The sequence below is a fragment of the Triticum urartu genome, chromosome 2 (assembly GCF_003073215.2).
Source record: "Triticum urartu cultivar G1812 chromosome 2, Tu2.1, whole genome shotgun sequence".
NCBI classification, from domain to species: Eukaryota; Viridiplantae; Streptophyta; class Magnoliopsida; order Poales; family Poaceae; genus Triticum; species Triticum urartu.
This window is the reverse complement of record NC_053023.1, coordinates 183,760,751-183,780,915: the sequence shown is the minus strand read 5'-3', so window position 1 is coordinate 183,780,915 and position 20,165 is coordinate 183,760,751.

Below are 20,165 nucleotides of genomic sequence, written 5' to 3'. Positions count from 1 at the left end.
ATATGTGTTGAGAAGGAGAGACCCAGCTATGTCTTGAGGGAGATCGGTCAACATCCATACATAACTAAAGTACGGGAAATAGGATGGGACAGAGAGAGAGAGAGAGGAGAGAGGGAGGGAGGGAGAGGGGTAGAGCGTTGGATGGGTGATGGAGTTGCTTCTCGAAGATGGTGGGAGAGGCCTACTAGACAAACTGAGGGTGGAACTGCAATATTATCAATAAGAGTGGGGATGTGTTTTTGTGTGTGCCTGTGCGTGATGGATCTGTCAGGACACATCCATGGATGATGAAGGGGAACCATATGTTTGGTAAGCAAACCTAACTAGATCGGTAGATCAATTGTTGTTTGTCGGAGGATGGGAGAGACATAACTAATGAGGTAGATCGATCGACGCATGGGGGGAAACGAGTTATAAGGACCTAGCTAGCTGTACGTCCATTTGTTAGAGGCAAATAAGGCCCGGCGAGACGGATAGACAGAGAGAATGGAGCTAGGAGGTGGTGCGAGAGGCCCAGCTACTAGCTAGATAGGGGTAGGAGTATGCGGTTGTGAGATCGATGAAAAGAGGGGTGAGAGTTTACACGTGTGTGGGACCGTATGAGAGACACGAGGCAAGGACACATAAAGGAGGAGATTGAAGGTGCATGTGTATGTTGTAGGCATACATCGCTGGAGAGGTTTATCGATCGGTGTGTGTCAGAAAGGAGTTGTGGATACTATGGGAGAATGACCTAAAGAAAAAAAATGAATGTGCGTGATGGATAGAATGCTGAGGGAGGGGGAGGGCGAGGAGGGCGTGTGCATGCACGAGAGAAAGATAGTGGTAGCTACAAAGGTTAGAGGATTGTGTGGGTGTAAGAGACTAACAAAGATCATAATTTGATATGAAAGTGGATTCACATATTTGAATAGGAGATCATAGTGTTTTAAACATATGCATGCATGAATATAGAGGTGATACGCGTGTTGTGGTTTTGCACATGTTATACCATAATGTGATAATGCATGGCGTTTGCAACTCACAGCTAAATGTCGAACAATCTAAACCATACTATACATCGAACAATCTCACGTTTTATTTGAATTTGTGATAATGTGTGGCGTTCGCAGCTTACAACTAAATATCGAACAATCTAAACAATACTATATATCGAACATTCTCACATTTTATTTGAATTTGTGGTAATGTGTGGTGTTTGCAACTCACATCTAAATACTTGTAGGCGTAGGGGGGCACCATACATAATGTGATAAACACATTGTACATATGAGACATGGTTTAGTTTGTGAAGACCTAGCTAGAGCTCGAAATGTACTATGATTTGAAATCAACATAAAGTGGATTCAAAATATCGAGTTCGAGTTCATATAATACACATAGTTCATATGTAACTCGAGACTAATCATGAGTGTGTGCTGTGAAGATAATACACAAACGATGGTTTAACTTGACAATAATGACGATTGTAGATCTTATTAAAATAGATAAACGAATTCAAATGCTTTGACTTCACAACAATCATTATTGTAGATCTTATTCAAATAGAGAAATGAATTCAAATTTAGTTCATATTGAAGCGGTAGTATATACGTTTGGAATGCACTAAAACGTTCATTTGGGTACTAGGTTGCATGCATTATACACGTAGCGAAATATTTTAATTGAACATAACATGAATTCAAAGTTTTGAATGACATTTGTAGTGAGAATTGATTTGGTACAGTACACGTTAGGCTTGTCTAGAAATTTCAACCCGCAGCTTGTTAGCCCGAAATATTTTCGATATATCTTTGTCTCGTTATGCTCGGACAACTCCCTCCATCTCAACCCGCACCTTGCTATTCCAAAATTACAACGCGCACGAAAACTCCCACCTCCTGTGAAATCCCGACACGCAAAATCCCCGTGATACCCCTGAACCGAAAGAACCGCCTCAAATCGGTGGGGGTACTTTCGTAACTTACCCCACATTTCGGACAAGCATGTCCCTAAGCCATGGTTCCACCACTCCCATCCCATCTGCCCACCCATTCGTGCATCGAGGCCGGCAAAACCCGCGAAGCCCCACACCCTCCTCTGTCTGCCACCCAGCTGGAGCCTCTTCCCCGACGACGTCGTCCACAGAAACACCTCGACGTCCCACATCCACCGTAACGGATGAGGATCCGTCGTCGATCTTGTCGTCCCGCCGGTTCAGCCACCCCGTACTCCACCTCCAAGGAGCTGCCCCGACGTTCCCCTTGTCTTTTGCGCCACCTCCATTCCACCGCCATCTTCGCCTGCACCACAGGAAGAGCATCATCATCACCGTTTCCTCAGATGAAGCTGCGGCCTAATCGGCGCCACCAAAGAGGTTGTACACTAATCGCCGCATTTTCTTCTTGATTCGATCTCATGGTGCTGCCGGTGCTTGGTCCCGATCCGACACGGCGTGGCTCCATCCACGGCGGTGTCGCCGGCCACATCCTCCATGGCATGGTTCCAACCACGGCGGCGTCGCCGGCCACTTCCTCCATGGCGTCGCTCCCTCGGTAGCGACGTCCACATCAGTAGGAGCTGCTGCTGCTTTAGCTCTCGCTCGTGTTGCTGCTCTGCCCTTGCTCTCGGTCCCCTTCCTACTCTGCTCTTGCTCTTGCTCGCGCTGCTGCTCTCGCTCTTGCTCTTGCTTGCGATGCTGCTCCGATTTAGCTACACTTCAGTCAACTTAAACGACTTTTTGGTCAGTTGATTTTCAGGGGGTGGGGGGCTCGCCGGAGTTAAGGAAGAACCAGCCGCAACAGGGAGGGGGGCTCACCGGAGAGGTACCCCACTATCTATCTTAGGGTTCAGGGTGGAGCCGGTGGTCGTTGGCGGTGGTGGCGCGGTGGCGTGGGGATCGTCGGAGAAAAAGCTAGGCACGGGGTGGCCTACAGGGATGGCCGAGGCGGCGGACCAGCGGTGGGGAGTGTTTTCGGGGCGGACGGGGCGGCGCACCGCCGGCCTCAGGTGGCGGGGGGCGGCTGTTTGGCCGGTGGTGGCTGGCGGCTCAGAGGGGTCGAGGTTGAAGATGAACTGCAAGCCCTTGATTTCGTATCCAATGGCTGCAAAATCGACTGACCAAAGATGAAAAAGTCAGTCGACTGACTTGTAGCCTCACCTCTAGTGCATTCAGTTTCGACAGTAAAATTCAGTTTCGACAGCAAAATTCAGTTTCGACAGTTAAGTTCAGTTTCGGCAGTTAAATTCAGTTTCGACAGTTAAGTTCAGAGATGAGCGGCTGATGTACACATCTAGCAGTTTGTGGTTATGTATTTTACGTCATCTATTGGAGATGCTATTAGAATTCCACTCAGGTTAACGTTGTCGCTCTTGTCCTGCTTCAGCCTCGGCATCGTACAACTCACCGGAGCTGCTCCAACAACGAAACCCCCCATCACAGCGGAGCAGTACCTCGGGCTCCATCTCCAGATGCCTAAGATCTTCTTCCCCTCCTCCGACAGCCAAGTCAGCCGGAGCATCCTCACCGGCCAAACCAATCACGCTGAGAACGACATGACTTCGCCAAAGAGGTTGTACACTTCTTGTGGTTTGACTTAATCTCACCGTGCTTCTTTGCATCATGTGATCTTCCAATTCTTGTGAACCAAACACCCAGATTGGCAGAAATCCTATGTTTTTAAATTCTATGTTTTGCACGTGCATTCCTATCATGTTCCTGTCTATTTCCTATCCCTGCATTGTTAGAACCCTCAAATTCAAACAAGCCCTTACACAATTACTTCTGCTATAGATATGTGTCAAATAAAACCTTGTATGGTTTGTCCTGCTCCTGCGGTACTGTGTTCCATCCCAGCTCAGCTGCTCCAACGACGGAAGGGTTCACCACAGCAGGGATCCGCTCTCCAAAATGTCATTCGCTGCCTTAGATCTTCTTCCCCACCACTGGCAGCCACGACAACTGCATTACCATCATCAACTGAGCAGATGACCTTGAGGACTACACGGGACTGCAAGAGAGGTCGCACTCTTCCGTGTCTGCTTATGTTATGCATCGCTTAATATGATGACATGCTACTTTATCATCGTGTTCACCTATTAGACTCCGACTCAAGTCCAAACTTATGCTGAAACTTGAGTTTTTAAATGGTTGTGGGGTAGATAGTGGGGCAACAATCAGTACTATATGTATACTATCTGGTTAATCTCGGGTGTCTACTATGAGTTTCATGTTGGGTGAAAACAAACATTAAAGGAGACATTATCTGTATTTTTAAACTAAAGCTAGTATCTGCCTGCTATCATTGGTTTTGGGTCTATCCACAGTTTGCTACCTTCACTCTGGATTTGTGCATGCACTCCTTACATAATCTCACTATGTTTTATTCCTATGCATATCAGTTATTGTACACAATGGAACTGAACATGTAGAGCAAAAGAGATGAGCCTTGCGTGGCAATAAAATTTCATGCAGACGTCGCTCCATGGTGGGCGCAAAGGCAGCCCCTCTCTACCCATTTCGGATCGTAATCAAGAGGAAGATAATTGTTCTGAGGGGGATTCAGAAGCATAAGACCACTCCTATTTACCCCATGAGGTCTTCGCTCTAACTTGGCATGCTCATGTTGGTAATATCATGCATATGGTGCCTTGCATTGCTTACTGTATACATCAAAGATGTCATCTGCTTAGTTTAGACATGCTTTGTGTCAATGTCATTTGTTTAGTTTCTTTATTGTATATGTGAATCATTTAATGCCATCTTGTTTAGCCAGGCATCATATATGTGAATTTTGCAATGCCACCCTGGTTAGCAAGTCATCTTATATGTGAATTATATCATGACATCATTTTTTATTACGTGTTAAATTTGTCAACAATTTTAGTACATTCAATTACTCTTCCTATGCATAAGCCATTCGACACGGTCATGGAAAAAATCTGGAGTGGAAACAAGGTCTTCAGAGAAGACAATGCTATCTGACGAAGCGCATGTCTTGCTAGTTACAGATAGCTCCTCAGAGGACGATTCAGAGACAGATGACCAGTCATATCCCCCCCTGAGGTGCATGCTCTAACTTGGCAGGGTTATGTTCCTCATATCGTGCGTATGGTATCTTGCATTGCTATGTCATTTGCTTAGTTTAGACATGATTTGTGTGAATGCCACATGTTTAGTGTCCAATTACCATATATGTGAATTATGCAATGCCATCTTTTTGCAAGACATTATATATGTGAATTCTGCAATGCTATCTTGTTGCAAGGCATTATATATGTGAATTATGCAATGCCATGTTGTTTAGCCAAGCGTCATATATGTGAATTATATCATGCCGTCCTTTTTTGTATTTCTCATTGCTTTTGTTGACAATGTTTGTATATTCAACTACTCTTCCTTTGCATCAGCCATTTGAATTGGTGATGGAGAAATCTCGAGTGAAAACAAGGTCTTTAGAGCAGACAATGCTACATGGTGAAGCAGATATGTTGCTGGTTACAGATAGCTCTTCAGAGGAGGATTCAGAGGCAGATGACCAGTCCTATTATCCCCCTGAGGTGTATGCTCAAAGTTGGCAGGGTTATATTACTCATATCATGCATATGTTGTATTGCAATGCTTAGTTTTTACATCATATACACGATATTGAATGCCATCTCCTTAGTTGACACATCATATATGCGATTGCCCTCTGCTCACTTCCTTAGTATAGAAATCATATATTTGAATTATATCATGCCATGATGTTTACATAGACATCATGTATCTGAATTATGGCATGCCAACCCATTATCTTAAGACATAATATAGTAATATCATCTCATCTTGTTCACATAGTCCTCATATTTTGAATTATGTCATTCTATCTGTGAATTATATCATGCCATCATGTTCCCATCAACGGCATGTTTGTGATTTATGGCATGCCAACCACTTTAATAGACACATCGTATAGTTATATCATGTCATCATGTTTACATAGTCATCATATTTTGAAGTATGTCATTCTATCCTGTTTAGTTAGCCATCATACATGCGAAATTGTGTCATGCTATCCTGTTTAATTATCCATCATATATTTGAAATTTTGTCCTGCTATTCTGTTTGGTTAGACAACATAAAAGTGAATTATTTCATGCCCTGTTTTGTTCCCTACTATCCATTGCACCTGTCTATCTTACAATGTCTGTACATTCAATTACTTTTCTTGTTTATCAGCCATTTCAATTGGAGGGGGTGATGGCTGTATTTGTGGGAGTAAAAACACGGTCTTCAGAAAAGATCGTGCTACATGTCGATGGAGATAGAACCACGGTTGTACTTGACCAAGAACCAGCCCCACCACACATAACCCAGACTCACGCAGATTGTACCCATACCCAGTTGGACAGAGAACCAGCTACATGCCTTCTAACCCCAACCCCAGTAGATAGACCCAGTTCCCGTTGACACAGCACCATCTCCACCATAGAGCACCCAAACATGAGTAGTTAGTAAGGCAACTACAGTGCCCAAAGCACGAGGACCACCACTCCGAACCCCAAGTCAACGCTTAAAGCGGAGAAGAATTATTCTTAGATAAGGTTCCATAGCTATGGTTCATACTACTTTGCTCTTGCATCAGTCTATTTACTCATACCAACTAATTTCAAATTTGAAGGATGCAATTGAAACTCCCATGGCGCAACAGGTATGTTTTAAACCTGTTTCTTTAATGTGTTTGTTGTTCTAACTTTCTCTATGTTGATTTCAGTTTCAATTGAATAAACAGTTATGTTCTCATTCCATGCACATCACAAGTGTTGTTATTGCTGTGTAGTTTCCCACACTTATATTCTGTCTATGCTGCTTTGTCTTAAATAGATATGATTCGAACTGTATCTATCTTGATTTGGCAACATAAACTAGAATGATATAGACCATACAATGACCATACTACATAGATATTATGTTTGTTTCATGTTGTTATCCTGTCCACCTTACTACTGAACTGGTTTACCAAAATGAGTTTCATATACTACATTGTAAACCTATGATGTGTTTGTTTGTTTCTCCTTTAGAACGCGGATAAAATATTGGAGAAGAGTACCCTGTTATGCAATGGTAAAGGAAGTAATGCATATCAGGTTCAAGATAGTGAGACATCCCTATTGTCCTCCATGAAAGCTGATAAAAACTATATTGAAGACACTGAGACAACCCCAAATTCCTATCTTGATGTAGTGTTCGAGTTACTGGCTACTACTGCTGGCACCAGCTCTTCGAACTCGCTGCCTGAATCAGTTCGACTTCTTGAGTCTCAACATCAAGTTGAAAGACATCGATCAGATGTTATGCGACAGGAAGTCGAAGGACTGAGGAAGTCCCTGCAGAATTCAGAAGCATACTTTCTGGTGCAATAGCAAGTGCTGGAGGATTTAAGTGCCAAACAAGAGAAAGTTAATAAGCTTGCTAAGCATCTTGCTAGTATTATGGGTACCCAGGATATTGTTTCTTGAGCTCTTCTGAAGTGGTTTCAGTTCTGGACTTGTTTTGCTGCGGCGTTTATATGCTTTTTTGTTCCCTATATTTGCACTTGTGGAGAACTTTGATGCCCAATGGATGTAATATGTGTAATAGCCATGATAGCCTAGCGTTAGTTGCTTGCTTATTTATTTCCGTTGTCTTGTTTATTTGTTTTGTTGTAGTCACTGTAGTTTTTTTCCGCGGTTTGCTAGTGACCGCAATAACCTATTTTTTTTAAAACTAGGCCACATTAACAATGGGCTACATATTTACTGTAGTTAACATGGGCCTCCTACGGGCCATTGAAATAATGGGCCTTCTAAGGGCCGTAGAAACAATGGGCCTTCTACGGGGTGTAGACACAATGGGCCTTCTACGGGTCATATCATCAATGGGCCTTCTACGGGCCGTATGATCGGTTGGCAAAACATGGGCCAATAACAGACCACATTATGGTCGTAAATGGGCTAGAGTTGAAATCGTCCGTTCATGGCCCGACCATAACGGGCCATCATTAATAGGCCATATTAGATGATGCTATGAAAACGGCCCAATGTATTAACGGGACATGAACAGGCCGACTGTAACCACGGGGTGTATTTAGCCCACAAGCAGAAAATGACAGTAACGGGCCGAAAGTAAACGAATGATGAAAATGAGCCCAAGAATAAATGGGCCCTCAGAAGGCCGAAAGATAACATGGGCTGGAAACGGCCCAACGGCATAATGGACCGTTAATGGGTATAAAGTGATACACTGTTCATTATGGGCCAGTTTTACCACGGGCCGTTAATGGGCCGAGGGTTACTAAGGGCCTCATATGGGCCAAAAGACGTCATGGGCCATACATGGGCCGGAAGTTAAAACGGGATGTAATTATATTGGACGACCCAGATGACGCTATTGGGCCTCATTCGGATAGGCCATAATCGGGCACTGGGTTAGCGGGCTGTAAATGGGCTATATGCGAACAGGTCGTTAACAGGCTTGCTGTGGGCCGGCCCGCCACCTTTTGACCAAGTCAAACGGGCTGACCTTTTCACAGGAATGGGCCTCTGTTGGGCCGTGCCATGTGTCAACGTATCACAGGCGCTTTGGGTCCAATGAGTGGATGACATCTGTCCCAACGGTGAGCCGACACATGTTTCCTCCAGCCAATGATGATTTTACACGTGGAAAATCCCCAATGGTCGGGGCTGTTAACGGGTTATCGGATCCAAAACCCGACCCGGTAGCTTAACGGTGTTCCGTTACGGTGGATTCCATGTGTCGGTCACCCTTGACGAAAGCACTTCTGTGACGCGCGATTTATCGCCATGTAAGTGGACACTTCCATGATGATAATTTTGGTAATGTCATGGAACACTTCTACGACAACCCAGGTATGACTATCTTTATTCTGTCATAAATTTTTCATTTATGTACATGCATGACAGAAAACGTGACCTACTGTAACAAACACGTATCATCACGGAAGTGTATTTTTTTGTAGTCCTCTCATGTCGCCGGTAAACATGGATCACCGAGCCGAAGATCCCGAGGTCCGTCCTGCCTTCGGGAGCTACGGGTTGTCGCTCAACAATGGCATGGCGGTGCTTGATGACTAGTTTGCGGGCAAACTGCTGATGGTAACCATGAACGGCGACCGGCCTCCTGTCTCGCCAGACGACCTTGTCAAAGCTCTTGGCATTGCGCGCGACATCCAAATAAGTGACTTGCCTGTCAAAGTCTGTCCACCACCAGTTGATTTCTTCGTCAGGTTCCGGGCAACTTTTGACTGCAGTACTTTGTTTCAATCTTCCCGGCGTTTGTTCTGCGATGGCGCGCTAGTGAGCTTTGATCTGTGGCACCCAGGATGGGGCTCGGTGCCCTCTGAGCTTGAGTTTTTAACAAAGCTTACCTTCCACGGCATGCCTCGATGTGCTTGGAACAATGAGTCCATGAATGAGCTTGTCAACGACCTTGGAGGTGAGCTCATAAGAATGTTTGTTCCTACAGACAACTGGGCTCTGACGGTTATGGCATGGATGAAGAAGCCGTCCACCATATCGAAGGTGATTGGTGTTGAGATACTGGTGCAGGAACCAGGGTTGCACTATTCGTCGCCACCAAGGCCGCCGCATACAATGTTAGGGATGTACCTGTATCGAGTGTCCATGCATGTTGAAGAAGTGGTCAATCCAGCAATCTAAGTCCTTCCACAGACGCTGGTGCCAGGGTCCGTCGATGATGTCCACTACAGGAGTCAACGTCAAACTTTTCCCGTGTTGCTCGGAACGATGGATGGCACAAGGCCTACTCCATCGCGCGGCGGCGACCACTACTTCTTTGGGAGAAGAGGCAGGGCTGACTGACTAGATGTGCTCTAATTTGAGGTAACAACTGAATCTTTTTGGATACTAGTTAAGTCCGAGCTATCGGTGTGAAGCAATGATGTGCCAGTACATTTGATTGTGGCATGTTCTATTTTTGTATCTGAACTTTTTTTTAGAAAGGGTTGTACGTCAACTTAATGTGCTAGCAGAACTTATTATATTGTCTGTCTGTTTTCTTTGCACATGATTCAATATATTTCCCTGTCATTGATAAATATGATGAACCGTTATGTTCGAGTTCGTTGGTTTCAAATAGCCCTACCCGTAGCGATCCACTTCTTCCATCCTGATTGTGCCGCCTGCGTGAAATTTTTGTATGCAAGTTCAGTGTGCTATGATGTTCTATATGATTGTGTCAACTATATAAGTTTTTACTGAGCATCAGCAATGCACATGGCTGAAAGATGTATTTACGAGCATCGACCGATGGGTCTCTCTCTCTCACACAAACACAAGTGGGACCCGTTGACTTATTTCTTCGCTCGTGACAAATTTTAATTAGGTTCCACTATACTCTAACTTTTTTCTTAAGTTATTAATTGACCTCATTGACTTCAAAAGCTGTACAGAAGCCTAGTTTGGGCCTTTCCGGCGTCGTTCAATGTGGGCTGAGTAGCCATGTAAAGTTGTTCTGTACTACACATGCCTTTTTTCTGAACATCAGTAATGCAACTGGGCCAACAGTTGTACAAAATATCCTAAAATAAGCGCAGCCTAGCCTAGCTTTATTTTTATAAAATGCACAGCCGAGTTCATTTTTTATATAATAAGATTACTAGGCCTAACTTAATTTTTTAATAATATTTGTATCTCAATATTATTTTCATACGAAATGCTCAGTCTAGACCATCATTGTTTTTTCACCCATCCTAGAAAATGGGTCCATTTCTACTAAAATCAAATGGCTTGTAAATTATTAGAAATGGTAAATGCGCTGCATGTATGCAATATTATTTTTGACCCAGCTTAGTAAATAAGTGTATTCGAATAAATAATCAAATGCGCTTTAAATTATCATAAATAGTATTTTTTTTGAGAAACAATTATCATAAATAGTAAATCGGCTATTTTTTTTAACCAGCCCAGGAAATAGATTATTTTTTGAGTCAAAGCCCAGGAAATTGACGTATTGGCAAACAAAATGAAATGGGCTGTAAAACCTAAATAAATGGGCCACATTCCGCCACAGCTTTCGAAGCTGACTTTGTTGGCCCATTAGACGAAGCATGCACAAGGTGTTGTCCATTTAGTGAACAAAACGATTTAATGGTCTAAAACAAAGAGTCAACAAATTATTCTGACATATGTAGTCGTTGGATTGACATCCAACGGTGATCCTGCTTCTTCAATCTTTGATCTAGTTACTCTCGCTCCAGCCGCCAAAACCATCGCCAGCTGGAGCACCTGCATCTGCCTCCCGTGGCCGGTTGTGCTGCCGCGCAGGCCTCGCCGCCCCACTCTACTCCCAACGGTGGCCAGGTCATACCTGTACTGACCCGAACCTTCTCTTATTCTCCAGCGAAGGTAGACTCACCCGCCAGTCGAACCAGTCCCTCGTACTACCCTCCGCCAGGGACTCCAGTGCCCGATGTTCCATGACTCTAGATTGTTCCCATCTTAGGCCTCGCCGTCGTCCACTGCCTTGGTGCTCTCGGCGCGGCGTGGTCAACGTGATCAAGGAACGCCTTCCATCGGAAGAGGACTGTACGTGGAGAGGCTGACATCTGGGCCCACAGCCACAGCAAGGAAGTGCCTCCTTATTACGCGAAAAATAATGATTCCTCCACCTGACAGCAGGACCTACCGGAAGGGCCTCGAAAAAAACATTTCCCCCTTGACAGCTGGGACCCACCAGCTACATCTTCGTACGCAAGGAAGTGCGCCCGTATTATGGGCAAAAAAATGATTCTTCCCTGTGACAGGTAGGACCCACCAGTTATATCTTCGCACGGAAAGAAGTGCCTCCTTATCCTCCCTAACAGCTGGGACCCACCGGTTAGAATCGTACGTCGGTTATCTCTCTGGTCACGATCGTGTACGTACATACTAGTCGATCGGTCTCTCTGTAGCGATGAACCGTGTCTGAGTAAGGAGATGCATGTGTCGTAGTAGAGGCACGGACGTAGCATGTCATGCAGTCCGTCTATATATATTGAGTACACGTACGTACAACCACGCTGCAAGAAATTAAATACGGCTACGTATGTACATAAGGGCAGGGTCTCGAACACGTACTCGCGCATAGGTACGGCCAGGGCTCATGTACATCGAGAAGCAGGAGGTCGTCCTATTCATCGACAGCTAACCAGCTGGGTCGAAACGCAGGAAACAGCATCGTCTTCATCGAGAGCCAAGTGAATAGGTCGAAATGCGTCATGTTCATCGGGATCAAAGCCAGTGGGTCGGAACGCTTGATGTTCATCGGCAGCCAACCAGATTGGACAGAACAGCCGAAACGAGGTCTGGCGTATGGCGGAATGGAGGAAACGGTCCTTCTGTTCGACCGCGTACAGTAGAAACGAGGTCCTGTTCATCGGGAAGGGTCTGGCGTATCGCAAAACGGTGGAAACGGACTTTTGTTCGAGCTCCTACGATCGAAACAGGGTCTTGTTGATCGGGAGGGGTGTGGCGTACCGCAAAATGGAGGAATAAGACTTCTCTTCGACCTCCTACGGTCGAAACGGGGGTCCTATTCATCGGGAGGGGTGTGGTGTACCGAAAAATAGGACTTCACAGGCTACTGTTCATCCACCATCGACTTCCTCCAGCCTCCACCTGCTACTGTTCATCCACAGTCTCCAGCCCCCACCAGACACTGTTCATCCAAGGGCTACTATTCATCCAGCCTCCACCGGCTTCAGTTCAACCAGCCTCCACGGGGTCCTGTTCATTGACCCCTAACCAGCTGGGGTATGTGGCGGCCTCCTTGGGCTCCTGTTGATCCAGCGGCAACCGCGTACTATATACCATGGGGTCCTGTTCATCCAGGGGCAACCGCCTATACACATGGCCGGGGTCCTGTTCATCCAACCCTCCCCCCACCAGGAACTGTTCATCCATAGCCAACCCAACCGGCTAGCTACGTCTCGCACGAGGGTTCGATCAGCTTCAGTAAGCATGCAGCAGTAACAATCGATCGGGTTCAGTTAGCAGTGTATGAATCTTGGTCGGGTTCAGTAGGAGCAAAGGGATAGATCGATCGGCTTCAGTACGTAGCAGCAAGAGATCGCTTGGGTTCAGTTATAGCGACACGGCTTGCACCAGGCGTGCATACGAGATAAATGCGCAAACTACACTGCATCACTCGGCCTCAACCACCCACCATAACCGGGAATTCCCCGATATTTTCCTCGCCCTTGCTTCTACCATGATTTTCTCCGTCATGGACGGCCCAAAGAATGTCATGCAGGTGCGTCTCCAGCCTGCCTAGGACAAAAAGCCCATTTTATGTCATGATTTTTGTCATAGAAGTAGGAGCCCACCACATCTATGATGATACCAGGTTTTGTCATAATTACAAGTGTCATAAGCATGACAGAAATAAATTTCGTTCGGCCCAAAATGTCATGGATGTGTCTTTTTTGTAGTGTTAGTCGGTGGAACCGGTCTCATGTGCGAGGACATGTAAGGTTGGTCCGAGTCACTTCATCCCACAATACCGGCGAATCCCAATAAGACAAGGGAGGTAAGCAATCTGAACATCAACGCCCACAATTTCTTTAGGTTCTACTCATGCACATACATCTACACATTGACCTAGCTCATGATGCCACTGTTGGGGAATGTTGCATGAAAATAAAAAAATTCCTATGAAACACCCATGATCCAATTTAGGAGATGAATAGCTATGAGAGGGGAGTGTGTCTACATGTCCTTGGAGACCGAAAGCGTTAGCGTCTTAATGCGATTGATGTAGTCATACTCTTCATGATCCAATCGCGATGCAGTCCGATCTAGTGCCGAACGGATGACACCTTCGAGATTAGCACACATTCAACTCGATGGCGTTCTCCTTGATCCAGCAAGCGAGGGAGAGGTGGTAGATGAGATCGGAACCAGCACCTCGGTATGGTGGTGGTGGCAGCAGCAAAATTCCGGCAGAGCTTCGCCAAGTGCGTACAAGAGGGATATGGGAGGAGTTGGGAGAGGTAATGGGCAATTCTGGAAGTGGGATGCCACCTACGCCTCCCCAATATATAAAGGGTGAGGGAGGGGAGCACAACAACTTGTCCCCTCCTCCAAGGAGGGGCTGGCCAGCCAAGGAGGAATCCCTCCCCCATAAGGCAAGGAGGAGGTGCCTTCTCCACTTGGGACTCTTCCCATATGGGCCCAAGGGGTTGGTGCGCCTAGCCTAGCAGGGCTAGGAGGCCACCATACATACCAAGGTGTCCCTTGGGATGTTGTGGAACCATCCATGGACTTTCGGACCCCTCCGGAATACTCCGGAACCTTTTGGAAGCTTCCCAGTACAATGCCGAAAAACCTGACCTTTTTCCGGAACCCAAAATATGACTTCCCATATATAAATCTTTACCTCCAGACCATTCTGGAGCTCCTCATGACATCCGTGGTCTCATCCAGGACTCTGAACAACCTTCGGACTTTCTGCTATTAATATCTCAATACTACGCTAGTGCTATCAAACGTTAAGCATGTGACCCTACGGGTTCGGGAACATGCAGACATGACCGAGACACCTCTCTAGCAAATAACCAATAGCGGAACCTAGATGCCCACATTGGTTTCTACATATTCCACGAAGATCTTTTATCGGTTGAACCATGATGTCGAGGATTCAGTTAATCCCTTATGCAATTCCCTTTGTCCAGCGATATGTTACTAGCCCGAGATTCGATTGTCGGTATCTCCGTACGTAGTTCAATAGCGTTATTGGAAAGTCTCGTTACTCATCCCGTAATACAAGATCCCGTGACTAAACCTATTAGTCACATGAAGCTTCTTATGATGTTGTATTACCGAGAGGGCCCAAAGATATCTCTCTGTCACACGAAGTGACAAATCCTAGTCTCGATCCATGCAAACCAACAGACACATATGGAGATACCTATAGAGCATCTTTATGATCACCCAGTTATGAAGTGACGTTTGATAGCACACAAGGCATTCCTCCGGTATCTGGGAGTAGCATGATCTCATGGTCAAAGGAACACATACTTGACATGAAGAAAGCTATAGCAAATAACTAAACAATATGATGCTAAGCTTACGGTTGGGTCTGTCCATCACATCATTCTACAAATGATGTGATCCCGTTATTAAATGACAAGTCATGTCTATGGTCAGGAATATAACCATATTTGATCAACAAGCTAGTCTAGTAGAGGCTTACTAGGGACACGGTGTAGTTTATGTATTCACACATGTATTTAAGTTTCTAGTCAATACAATTTTAGCATGAATAGTAAACATTTATCATGAATGGGAAATATGATAATAACCAATTTGTTATTGCCTCTAGGGCATATTTCCAACAATAATTAGTTCTAGTTATCATTTTTCTAATTTTAATTCTTGATGTTTTCGCCATGCAAAAGAACTGGGTATGCAAAGATGTATCTTATGTAATAATATAAATAACACAATTTATTTCCCAGATTTTAAATGTATAGATGAATTGTTTTTCAAGTTATCGGTGATCCAATAACAATTCTATTTCTTAAGGGTGTACCAACACATTCTTTTGACTCTCCCTGTAAGTTTCTCAATCCCTCCTTCCACATGTTGTAAACCAAGCATTTTCACTTCAAAGATTGATCTTCTTGGATTGATCAAGCAAACATATGCTTCAGTTCATAAGTTTTTCTAGCATTGTCCTATAGTTAGTAGGCATGTATGTTTGACAATTTCCAACTTTTTTCATATGATGTATTTGCCATGTGTATCCATTGGGAAGAAATGGTTATATAGATCATCATCTAATGTGGAAAGAACAAATCTTGCATTTTTGTCCATCTGAGCAATGTTGTGGCAATTTTTGCGTGTGTCCCCTTTTCTTACGTGAAACGAATATATTCTAGTACTAGCCCTTGATTCATTTGCTATTAAACACCATTGTTAGCAAGTCAATCGGTAAGTTTCAGGGCCAAAACTATTCTCTTTATGTGGGTTAAAGCAAAATTTGAATTAACATAAAGTTGGTTCTTTGGCAGCTATTTAATTTGGCGGTCAAGAAAATTTGTTTTTTTAAGAAATAACTCTTTTCGGTGTTAGATTGCATTGGATAAAGATTTGTTTCAATGTTTGTGAGTTTAATTATTAATTTCTCTTCTTTTATCTCTTAGTGGTTGGAAGCGATCGACAATATTTTTAGATGACATAAGCTCTCTTTATCGCAACACTATAATTGGACCTAACTCCCTATTTATTTTGAACTTGTATTTAAGGTAAATTTGATGTTTTGGTTCAATAAGTCTTAAAAATACCATGGCTTAATATCTTTTTGAAGGAAATATGCCCTACAGGCAATAATAAAGTTGTTATTTTATATTTCCTTATTCATGATAAAGGTTTATTATTCATGCTAGAATTGTATTGATCGGAAACCTAAATACATGTGTGAATACATAAATGAACACTGTGTCCCTAGTGAGCCTCTACTTGACTAGCTCATTGATCAAAGATGGTTAAGGTTTCCTAACCATGGACATGAGTTGTCATTTGATAATGGGATCACATCATTTTGAGAATCATGTGATGGACAAGACCCATCCGTTAGCTTAGCATAATGATCGTTCAGTTTTATTGCTATTGCTTTCTTCATGTCAAATACATATTCCTTCTACTATGAGATTATGTAACTCCTGGATACCGGAGGAATTACTTGTGTGCTATCAAACGTCACCGGATGATTATAAAGATGCTCTACAGGTATCTCCGAAGGTGTTTGTTGAGTTGGCATAGGTCGAGATTAGGATTTGTCACTCTGAGTATCGGAGAGGTATCTTTGGGCCCTCTCGGTAATACACATCACAAACTTGCAAGCAAATGACTAAGGAGTTAGTCACGAGGTGATGTATTACGGAACGAGTAAAGAGACTTGCTGGTAACAAGATTGAACTAGGTATGAAGATACCAACGATCGAATCTCGGGCAAGTAACATACCGATGGATAAAGGGAATTACATATGTTTTCATAACAATTCGATCGATAAAGATCTTCGTAGAATATGTAGGAGCCAATATGGGCATCCAGGTTCTGCTATTTGTTATTGACCGTAGAGGTGTCTCGGTCATGTCTACATAGTTCCCGAACCCGTAGGGTCCGCACGCTTAACGTTCGATGATGATATAGTATTATTTGAGTTATGTGATTTGGTGACCGAATGTTGTTCGGAGTCCCAGATGAGATCACAAAAATGATGAGGTGTCTTGAAATGGTCAAGAGGTAAATATTGATATATAGGACGATGGTATTTGGAAACCGGAAGTGTCTCGAGGGTTACCGAGTACTTATCGGGTCACCGGAAGGGGTTCCGGGCACCCCAGGCAAAATATATGGGCCTTATGGGCCAAGAGGGGAAACACACCAGGCACAAGGGGCTAGTGCGCCCCCATATGGGCCAACCTAGGAGGATAAGGAAAGGGGGAAGGGAAAGGAAATTGTGGATTGGGATTCCCACTTCCTTCCCTATCCCCCCTCTTTCCTCCCCCCTCCGACAAAACATGGCAGGGGCAGCCATGGGCAGGAGCCCAAGTAGGATTCGGACCAACTTGGGGCGCCCCTTGGCCTCTCCCCTATCCCTCCCACCTATATATATGAGGAGGGGGCACCTACCACAAACCAGACAATTTCCTAGCTGTGTGCGGCGCCCCCTCCACCGTTTACTCCCCCGCTCATATTTTCGTAGTGCTTAGGGGAAGCCCTACGGCGATCACTTCACCATCACCGTCACCATGCTATCGTGCTGATGGAACTCATCAACTACCTCGATGTCTTGCTGGATCAAGAAGGCGAGGGACGTCACCGAGCTGAACATGTGCAGAACACAGAGGTGTCATGCGTTCGATACTTGATCGGTTGAAGCGCGAGGAAGTTCGACTACATCAAACCGCATCGTGAAACGCTTCCGCTTACGGTCTACGAGGGTACATAGACACACTCTCCCCCTCGTTGCTATGCATCTCCAAGGGTAGATCATTGCGTGTGCATAGAATTTTTTTGTTTTCCATGCAACGACTCCCAACACTTTCGGCTCAAATATTTCGAGCCATAGAGAATGTTTAAACAATAATCAGAACACATTATTTTTGTATGGCATAAGATTATATAAGCATAAGCCCCTGTTCGCTGATTATGGTGTCATTTGTGTGATTTTCTTCATGTTTACTCATTAGAGCTCAAGAAAATGCCACAAGAAGGGAACCTACAGCTGACTTTGACGTCCTACCATAGGGTACTTCCAACACTTATAAGCATGAGACTAGCTTCTTCATGGCCGGCTTCCTACTTGGGAGTAGCTATTTGAAGATTTTAGAGTAAATGAAAGAAAACGAATGTACTATCACAACTGGAGAGTCAAACCATCTGAGTTACTAAATAATCTCCCTGTTTTAGCTTGTCAATCTTCTATTTCACATTTTCTTATGATAGCTTAGCCCGTAAAGAAACTATTTCACTTCACTGGATGTTTTTTCACTAGCAAATTTGTATCATCATCTAGCCAATGCAATGCACCCCCATAATGTTCAACCAGATGTACATTTCCACTCATCCAACATGGTTACTCTATTGTTCTTATAGTTTTTAAGCAGCGACAACAATTGTATAAGTCAAGAGCACTTGGCTAGTATTGGAATACATTCTCAGAGCATGCACCCACAGCTTCAACAACCAATGGGAGGAATGTTTGCCTTACGCAGAATTCAAATACAACAACGACCATGTTCCCAGCCTCAAGACATCGACATTAGAAGCATTACTCACCTAAGACTACCCAGCTCCATGAGAGTGGTCCCAAGTAAAGGACATCGATATTTTCGGCACCACTATGAGCCCTAGCAGAGAAGGAAAGGTACAATTTATACACAACCACCCCCAAGCCGCACGGCACCGCGAGGCAGATGCCAATGGACACACTCAGAGAGGAACATAGTTTGCAATCAGAGATGAAGTACTACTCAAAGTAACACCTGTAAGGAACACAAACCAACGACCTAGGTAGAAGAAGCTAACATGTCGGTACCTAGGAACTTTCTAGATAACCGGCCGGTTCGGCAAGAGTGCGCATCAGGTGCAACTTCCAACTGAAATAGAGCACATCCACAACATGTTCCACTCCTCAGACTCAAGAGAATGACCAGGTTACTGGAGGAAAGGAGAAAGACTGGAACTGCACTCTGAAGTCCCAATCTAACTTACATCGAGGATCCCGTGGGAGTAATAGCAGAGAAGGATAGCCCCCACCCCGACGAAGGAAGACTTTGCCAAGTAGTATGGACCAACCACTCGGTCGATGAGACCACTTGGGACGTTAGAGAATATCTACAGGCAAAGTACCCCAGTTATTCCTGAAGAACGTGAATCTCGAGGACGAGATTCATCTTAAGGGGGATAGGTTTGTAACACCCTAACTTTTACTCCCTTTTCTTTTTCTAGTTTTTGCATTTGAATTTTCAGTTGTCTTTCTGCCTTTGAGCCTTTCTGATAACAAACTAAACAACCTAAATAAATTAGTCATCACCCAACCTCCTCCAATGTTTAACTCATTAACCAAGCCCTCCCTCTAACTTGGTATTTTCTTGGTGAAATTTATTTTCTTTTTCAAACAAAGAATAATAGCAAGATGCTTTGAGTTGTGAAGCAAACCCCTCCTACACCCTTCTGAAAATTCCCAAACAATTCTCATAAATTCTGTTCACCCTTAGACAACCAGAAATGAACTCAAGACCCCCTGACACTTTCCCATTTGAGCCCCTCTTCCTCAAATGCATTTCTAACCCAAACCCTAGGTTGAATAGAAAGTACCCTAATGCTTGATCTATCATGACTCAAACTTGGTGAGGATGATCACCCTAGTGACTAACAACACTCACCCAAAAATCAGCCGTAAACCTCACTTCCTCCTCTCTCAACACAACACAAACACCTTGACGATAGAAACTTCTAGAAGAGCGAGCTAGCAACTCACTTGTGCTGGGACCCAACTGTAGCCACACTTAGCACCTACTCACCACCCCTCTAGCTCCCACACATGACCAAATCCCTCCAGGGCCACCCAAGAGCCCACTGGCTAGGTAACCATGGGCCTGGACTGTGATACGTCTCCAATGTATCTATAATTTTT